Source organism: Manacus candei, unplaced genomic scaffold (genome assembly GCF_025592945.1).
Source record: "Manacus candei isolate 608988 ecotype Guabito, Panama unplaced genomic scaffold, ASM2559294v1 h1tg000179l, whole genome shotgun sequence".
NCBI lineage: Eukaryota > Metazoa > Chordata > Aves > Passeriformes > Pipridae > Manacus > Manacus candei.
This window is the reverse complement of record NW_026138227.1, coordinates 144641-153762: the sequence shown is the minus strand read 5'-3', so window position 1 is coordinate 153762 and position 9122 is coordinate 144641.

Here is a 9122-nt window from a genome sequence, read left to right as displayed (position 1 = left end):
AGCCAAGAAAGCTTTGCTTTTGCAGGAGAAAATGGGGCAAGCAGGCAGGAAGAAGAGAAGCCCCGTGACTCCTCCCTGAGCCCCAGACAGCCCATGAACTGCCTTGCTGGGAATGGTGGGACGGGCTGGACTCTGCATTGCTCCCTCGGGATGTGTGGTAAGACTGTTATGGCGACTTTTTGAATAGATGGTGCAAGGGCAGCCTTTAAGCAGCTGAAGCATTCCCTGAGGAGAGCTCTGGGTCTGCCAGATGTGTCAGAACTGTTGGAAGCATCTTTGGTGGGGAGGGCAAACAAAGGCCAAGGTGTGCAGTGACCCCCCTGAGAAGGGACTTTCAGTTAATGGCATCCCTGATGGTGAACTTTGTGGGCTGTTCCCCCTGTAGGGCAGGTGATAGTCCCAGCTCCAGTTATGGGAAAAATGGTTAAAAGGGAGCCCCAAAAGCTGGAAGTCCTCCTGGAGGCTCCTGGCAAAGAGAGTTTGCTGCGTTCCCCCTGACAGAAGGACAGTGATAGCTTTTGAGTGCTGGTAGATCCTTTTAATAGATAGCCTTGAGTGTGTCCTTGTTGCACCAGTAGGACTTATCAAAGTCCCCATATTCCAGGAGATAGACACATTGAAGTTTAAAATATTCTTCCTAATCCTTTGTTGGCTTGAGGCTCTCCCCTCAGGGACTGCAGGAACTCCTGGTGCCGCCTGGGCCGATGGATTGGACGCCCCAGCCCCTCCGTTCCTGCCCAGCCACTGGGGCCGTGTCCAGTGGTGGCACTGCCAGCCCTGCAGGTGAAGTGGGAAGGGCCTTTGCAGGTCTGGTGGGTCACATTTATAGCAGGTAAAGTTGCAGTAAAAGGACCTGGGGTCTGTTATTCTTGAGTTCAGAAAGCTCCTTTTGATTGGTGAGCAGGACAAAGTGGATCCTTAAGAGTTCCCATCCGTGTTTGTGTCTCAGCCTGTGTTAGGATTCAGGGCTGTAGCTGTTGTTGTCACTGAGGAGTCAAACTGTGCTTTAAATAATGAGACCCTGGCCTGATGGCCCAGTGTTAAGAAAAAAGGGGGAATGCTCTCTGAGTGTTGAGATGTAACAAGGGCTAATCCTTTTTGCAGTGGGATGGAGCCTGGAAAGTGCACAGAGCTGAGCCCAGGGATTGAAAGGGACCAAGCAAGGGAGGTGAAGAAAGAAGGAAGAAGGGAAGTGAGGCAGCAGGCAAGCAGCACCAAGTTGCTGTGTAAGCAGGTGAGTTGTGTTGAGGTTCCTCAGGCAGGCACTGAGGACTTGGAGGGCTCCAGACAGAGCAGACCTGGGAAGGCCCTCGGTGAAGCCCCTCAGAAACCTGAAGCCCCTGGGCCTTTTGGGGAGCCTGAGCTATTGCAGCCCTGGGGATGGCTTTGGTTTCCTTCTCTCCTCAGAGTAAAACTCTGTGGGGGAGTCTGTGATCTCCCTGACTTTTGTGTCATAACTGAAACTTGGAAGGAAGTTGACCTTGTGTAGTTTCCCAACTGACTTGGCCGGGTTGAACCAGCAGTGCCAGATTGTTGTAGTGTGCAGGGTGTTGTTTGTGTCTGAGCAGTTTGGGGTTGATTTGCCAAGGGGAGCCATGGAATGTTATGGTGTTTTTGTCCCAATATTTGGAGGCAGTGCCCTGGATGAGTTGATTTCTGCCTCACTCCCTGATATCTGAGTTAGGAGATGTACCAAGAACTGGTAGTTTTTGCAGTGGGATGTTCCCTAGAAAGTGCATGGAGCTGAGCCAAGGAACTTAAAGGGACTGAGCAAGCAAAGTCAAGAAAGAATGAAGAAGGGAACTGAGGCAGCAGCCAAGCAGCACCAAGCTCCTCTACAACCAGGTGAGTTGTCTTGAAGTTGATAAGGTGGTCACTGAGAACTTTGGGGTCTGCAGGCACAGGTGACCACCAGAGACCCCCAATGGAGCCCCTCAGAGAACTTATAAGGGTTTGTGTAGATGGGAACAGGTGTTGGGAGTGTCCTGAATGTGCAACAGGAATGCAGGGAAGGAAAATGAACCCTCCTGTCATGCTGACCCCTCCCATCAGCTGCAGTGGAGACCCCTCCGTGTGCCCTTTGGGAGCGGATTGCCAGGACCCCCGTGGGGCTGGGATCATGGCAGGGTGTTGTAAGCAAGGAACGCCTGGCTTCTAAAAGTCACCAGCTGAGTCTTAGAGGCTCCTTTGAAGAGCTGATTTCAGGCAGGCAAATTGCCCCCCAGGAGGGACTCTGTGCCTGCTCTCCCGTGGCTCCAAGGGATCTCTGGCCCTTCACGCCGGCACCGAGATTTTCTCGGGAAGGGCCTCAGATCTCCGGACCAGTCTGGGACACAGGCAAGATCCCCCTGCATTTTGGGACCAAATTGGCCCCTGGAGGGACAGTGCTGTTGGTGCCCCCCGGGTTGGGGCACCCCGAGGACTCCAGCGCGCACCGAAAGGATTATTCGGGGAGATCCTCGGGGTGCCCGGCCCTGGGGAGCTCAAAGCAAGGTCCCTGCCATGGATTCAGGCATTGCTGAGAGTATCCCAGGGGTCCCTGTCCCTGCTAGACAGGGAGCTCTCTAATGGGCTGTAATTGGGTTCTAAAAGTGGTGCTCCAAGTGCCAAAGAAGTGTGGGATTGGGATTAAGAAATGAGCAGTGAGGGTGCAATTGGCTGTTTTCTCTGGAATGTGACTGTGAGAGCTGCAGGAGTGCCAGGTGTGTGTTCCAGTCCCCAGCATTTGGTTTGCACATGTCCTGCTCAGACACAAGTACAATTTCCTCAGTCCTGAACACAGCAGAATGAGAATTATGGACTGGCAGTGTTAAGGTGATTGGTGTGACAGGGGTCAAACTGGGAAAACATTGGGGAATTCCTCAGTTTGTGTTTTTGCCAAACTCACCCAAACCTCTGCTAGGAAGTGATGGGCTGGAAAAGTTGAGGCAGAAATGGAATTGAAAACTGGGGCTCTTGACACTGTAATTGCTGAAACTAAATGTGTCCAAGCAGCAGCTCTTGTTGTGCAGGGAATAACTCCTGTCAGCAGCAAGGCCCTGACTGAAGTGGCAGCTGCAGTTGTTCCTGTGGTGTGGGCCAGTGGAGCTGCAGGAGAGTGGAAGAGGGCAGAACCTGTAGGTATTACCCCTGATGTGGGATCTCTATGGGTAAGGCCAACCCAGTATCCTTTAAAATCAGAATGCCAGACTGGATTGGTTGCAGGAACAGCTAAATTGGCTCCTCCTGGTTTGCTTGTAGGACGTGAATGCAAGAACCTGCCAAGAAAACCAGTGGACAAGATGATTGATTAGTGCAGGACCTGAGAGAAGCACCTTGAATGACAACCTGGAGGAGTTTCCAGTATTGGATTTAAAAGATGGCCTTTGCATCTCCTTGAGCAAGGAAAGCCAAGAAAGCTTTGCTTTTGCAGGAGAAAATGGGGCAAGCAGGCAGGAAGAAGAGAAGCCCCGTGACTCCTCCCTGAGCCCCAGACAGCCCATGAACTGCCTTGCTGGGAATGGTGGGACGGGCTGGACTCTGCATTGCTCCCTCGGGATGTGTGGTAAGACTGTTATGGCGACTTTTTGAATAGATGGTGCAAGGGCAGCCTTTAAGCAGCTGAAGCATTCCCTGAGGAGAGCTCTGGGTCTGCCAGATGTGTCAGAACTGTTGGAAGCATCTTTGGTGGGGAGGGCAAACAAAGGCCAAGGTGTGCAGTGACCCCCCTGAGAAGGGACTTTCAGTTAATGGCATCCCTGATGGTGAACTTTGTGGGCTGTTCCCCCTGTAGGGCAGGTGATAGTCCCAGCTCCAGTTATGGGAAAAATGGTTAAAAGGGAGCCCCAAAAGCTGGAAGTCCTCCTGGAGGCTCCTGGCAAAGAGAGTTTGCTGCGTTCCCCCTGACAGAAGGACAGTGATAGCTTTTGAGTGCTGGTAGATCCTTTTAATAGATAGCCTTGAGTGTGTCCTTGTTGCACCAGTAGGACTTATCAAAGTCCCCATATTCCAGGAGATAGACACATTGAAGTTTAAAATATTCTTCCTAATCCTTTGTTGGCTTGAGGCTCTCCCCTCAGGAACTGCAGGAACTCCTGGTGCCGCCTGGGCCGATGGATTGGACGCCCCAGCCCCTCCGTTCCTGCCCAGCCACTGGGGCCGTGTCCAGTGGTGGCACTGCCAGCCCTGCAGGTGAAGTGGGAAGGGCCTTTGCAGGTCTGGTGGGTCACATTTATAGCAGGTAAAGTTGCAGTAAAAGGACCTGGGGTCTGTTATTCTTGAGTTCAGAAAGCTCCTTTTGATTGGTGAGCAGGACAAAGTGGATCCTTAAGAGTTCCCATCCGTGTTTGTGTCTCAGCCTGTGTTAGGATTCAGGGCTGTAGCTGTTGTTGTCACTGAGCAGTCAAACTGTGCTTTAAATAATGAGACCCTGGCCTGATGGCCCAGTGTCAAGGCAAAAGGTGGAATGCTCTCTGAGTGTTGAGATGTAACAAGGGCTAATCCTTTTTGCAGTGGGATGGAGCCTGGAAAGTGCACAGAGCTGAGCCCAGGGATTTAAAGGGACCAAGCAAGGGAGGTGAAGAAAGAAGGAAGAAGGGAAGTGAGGCAGCAGGCAAGCAGCACCAAGTTGCTGTGTAAGCAGGTGAGTTGTGTTGAGGTTCCTCAGGCAGGCACTGAGGACTTGGAGGGCTCCAGACAGAGCAGACCTGGGAAGGCCCTCGGTGAAGCCCCTCAGAAACCTGAAGCCCCTGGGCCTTTTGGGGAGCCTGAGCTATTGCAGCCCTGGGGATGGCTTTGGTTTCCTTCTCTCCTCAGAGTAAAACTCTGTGGGGGAGTCTGTGATCTCCCTGACTTTTGTGTCATAACTGAAACTTGGAAGGAAGTTGACCTTGTGTAGTTTCCCAACTGACTTGGCCGGGTTGAACCAGCAGTGCCAGATTGTTGTAGTGTGCAGGGTGTTGTTTGTGTCTGAGCAGTTTGGGGTTGATTTGCCAAGGGGAGCCATGGAATGTTATGGTGTTTTTGTCCCAATATTTGGAGGCAGTGCCCTGGATGAGTTGATTTCTGCCTCACTCCCTGATATCTGAGTTAGGAGATGTACCAAGAACTGGTAGTTTTTGCAGTGGGATGTTCCCTAGAAAGTGCATGGAGCTGAGCCAAGGAACTTAAAGGGACTGAGCAAGCAAAGTCAAGAAAGAATGAAGAAGGGAACTGAGGCAGCAGCCAAGCAGCACCAAGCTCCTCTACAACCAGGTGAGTTGTCTTGAAGTTGATAAGGTGGTCACTGAGAACTTTGGGGTCTGCAGGCACAGGTGACCACCAGAGACCCCCAATGGAGCCCCTCAGAGAACTTATAAGGGTTTGTGTAGATGGGAACAGGTGTTGGGAGTGTCCTGAATGTGCAACAGGAATGCAGGGAAGGAAAATGAACCCTCCTGTCATGCTGACCCCTCCCATCAGCTGCAGTGGAGACCCCTCCGTGTGCCCTTTGGGAGCGGATTGCCAGGACCCCCGTGGGGCTGGGATCATGGCAGGGTGTTGTAAGCAAGGAATGCCTGGCTTCTAAAAGTCACCAGCTGAGTCTTAGAGGCTCCTTTGAAGAGCTGAGTTCAGGCAGCAGAATTGCCCCCCAGGAGGGACTCTGTGCCTGCTCTCCCGTGGCTCCAAGGGATCTCTGGCCCTTCACGCCGGCACCGAGATTTTCTCGGGAAGGGCCTCAGATCTCCGGACCAGTCTGGGACACAGGCAAGATCCCCCTGCATTTTGGGACCAAATTGGCCCCTGGAGGGACAGTGCTGTTGGTGCCCCCCGGGTTGGGGCACCCCGAGGACTCCAGCGCGCACCGAAAGGATTATTCGGGGAGATCCTCGGGGTGCCCGGCCCTGGGGAACTCAAAGCAAGGTCCCTGCCATGGATTCAGGCAGTGCTGAGAGTATCCCAGGGGTCCCTGTCCCTGCTAGACAGGGAGCTCTCTAATGGGCTGTAATTGGGTTCTAAAAGTGGTGCTCCAAGTGCCAAACAAGTGTGGGATTGGGATTAAGAAATGAGCAGTGAGGGTGCAATTGGCTGTTTTCTCTGGAATGTGACTGTGAGAGCTGCAGGAGTGCCAGGTGTGTGTTCCAGTCCCCAGCATTTGGTTTGCACATGTCCTGCTCAGACACAAGTACAATTTCCTCAGTCCTGAACACAGCAGAATGAGAATTATGGACTGGCAGTGTTAAGGTGATTGGTGTGACAGGGGTCAAACTGGGAAAACATTGGGGAATTCCTCAGTTGGTCTGTTTGCCAAACTAACCCAAACCTGTGCTAGGAAGAGATGGACTGGGGTCTCTGATCTCCTGGGCAGTTGTTTTGCATGACCCTGGGAGCCTCTGGGATTAGACTGGCCTGGGCAGACAGGGAGCAGTTTGTCCTGTGGAGCTGGGCTGGGTTTGTTGAGGATGCCTTGGGAGGCAGGGCTGGAGAGGCTCCTCTGTTGGCTGTAGTGGTGGAAGGTTGTAGCAGCAGGGCTGGAGCCTTCGCCCTCCTGCTCCCCCCGTGAGCCCCGACGGGCCCGTGCCCTTGGCAATGGAGGGCCCCCCATTGCTGAGTCAGCGGTTCCGGGGGCCAGGAGGGATGGGATCAGGATGCCGAGCTCCGCCCAGGGCCAGGGCTGCCAGTGTTCAACCATGGAGGGAACTGAAAGCACAGTGAGATGGAGGCCAAGCTGCAGCACAGGGATGGGTGAGAAAAGACCCTAGTCCTCAGGTGGAGCTTTGAATTCCCTGGAAAAATGGATCCTGTCAGATGGATCAGGCCCTTGTGGGTGCTGGAGCAGAGGCCTCTCTCATTTTTGGTCACCCTGAAAGGTTGCAAGGACAGCAAGTTCTGACTGCAGGATGAGGTGGCAAACAAAGTGAAGTGGTCCAGAGAAAAGCTGAGGCTAAAATTGGCCCTGTGCCAGAGCAGCCTCGTGCAGTGCTTGTTGCTGTCCCTGAGTGTCCCATTGCAGTGGATATTTCCAAGGGTGCCTTGTGCTGGGGAGCACTGGGGCAGTTCCCTTTCCCTGGGCAGGGCAGGCAGGGCACGTTTCCCCCCTCGAGGGTGGCTCCACAGTCCCCCCCTGTGCCCTGGGAGCGTGGCAGAACACCTGGACCCACTGTCCTTGTCAGAGAGGGCACAAGGGATGGTTGGATGGGGGAGGGAATGGCTCAGGGAGTACAAGCACCATTACAATGAGTAGGGCAGCACCTGGAAAGGAAGAAGGGGAGTTAATCCAGACAAAATCCAAGCACCTGCCCAACCTGTGATATTTTTAGGAACTCAGTGGTGCTGTGGTCCCCAGGAAGTATTGCCCAGGACTAGGCAGGAGACTTCAGGCTCTGTCACCCCCAGAGCAAGTGTCCAGGGGCAGGCAGTGGGGAGGCAGCTCTGTTGTTGAGGATGGGGTTATTTTCTCTGCTTTATTTTGTCTCCAGAGATGTTCTTCCCATTAATCCAAACTGACTCCATCTCCTAACTCTCTGAAGAGGTTTTCTGCTTTTTGTGGGAGGGTAAGGTTTGGGTTCTAACTATAGAAGAGCCAACAAAATAAAGGCTTTGTGGCAAACAAATGGTGTCTCCCAAACTCTTTGTACTTCAAATAGATGCCTTTATTCTTAGTTTTTTCTTATTGGTATTCTCAAGGTACTTAATACCCTGTCTAGTTATTTATTTTGGCTTCTCTTTTTTATTTGTTACAGAGTTGATGTGACTGACTTCTTTTTGAAATGCAGCAGTGCTCTCAAGGATATTTCCCCCCCACTCCTGGGCTTGTGCAGGGCTGTTGAGTCCGTGTGTGCCACTGTTCTTGTCCCAGGGGGACCGAGTGACATTTGGAACCAAACCTGGGGACTTGAACTCTAGGAATGTTTCTGTGTCTTTGAATTTTAAATTGCACATGAAGCAGAAATATGTTTGTGTTTTCCAGGTTATATTGTCATGAAAATAGAAATGCATCATTGGATCTTACTCCTCTGAGGGCAAACCACCAGACTGATCATTTCTTAGTCCATCAGACCCAGTGCCAGGAACTCAGAGGGCTGTTTGTGTGCAAATGTGCTGAGTGGTGGTGGCCCCCGTGAGACTGTGACCAGCTGGAAATGTGTGTGTGTGTGTGTGCAGAGCTGGGCTGGATCCCTTGGGATTTGGCTCCCAGATCCCCCCCAGCCTTCAGGAAAACCAGAGGCCACCGAACCCTGAGGGAAGGGAGTCCCATTTGCAGAAGGGTTTGTAGATTGGGGAAAAGCTCTCCAGAACAAAGCCTGTGTTCCAAACCCCTTCAGGCCAAAGTCAAGGAGCACAAACCCTGGAGTCATCAAGTTATGAAGTTTGGTTCAAACCATTTCCTAATAAGTCAGTTTTAATGAAGTGTTAAAAGGAGAACTTAAATAAGGGTAATTTCTGATGGAGAATAATGGGAAGAAGTGGTTTAAGTTCCCTAAACATGTTTTATATCAGTCCATGGTTATTTAATTGAGCATTGTTTGGAATTTTTCTTTTTGCATTCGTTCCTGGTGTGCTTTTCTCTATCTAAGGGATGGTTGGAGGTCTTTTTGATTGCTTGAAGGTTTTTAATGTCAGTGCTGGATTGGGGTGGACAGTCATTGTAACATGATTTAGAGTTGGATGCATTTTATTCTGTGTGCCCTCTTTGATGTCTCGTGTTCAGCGAGTGACTGGTCAGAGTTTGGCCCAAGCCTTTGTTTTTCAGGTGAAAAACCCGAAGGGGGAATTGTAGTTGCAGCTTTGCCCTTGAGCTGCAGCTGGAGCCTGGCCAAAGAACAAGGCAAAGCTCCCTGGGGAAGGAAGGGGGAGCCAGAGAAGAAAAGCAGCTGCAGCCAGAAAGGTGGGTTTGGGCGGGAGAAGAGGGGCTGTGACCCAGCAAGGGGCTCTGGAGGGCTCTGGGGTCCCTGTAATGGCTCTGGGGTCTCTATAGGGGCTCTGGGGTCTCTATAGGGGCTCTGGAGGGCTCTGGGGTCCCTATAATGGCTCTGGGGTCTCTGTAGGGACTCTGGGGTTTCTATCGTGGCTCTGGGGTCCCTATAATGGCTCTGGGGTCTCTGTAGGGACTCTGGGGTTTCTATTGTGGCTCTGGGGTCCCTATAATGGCTCTGGGGTCTCTG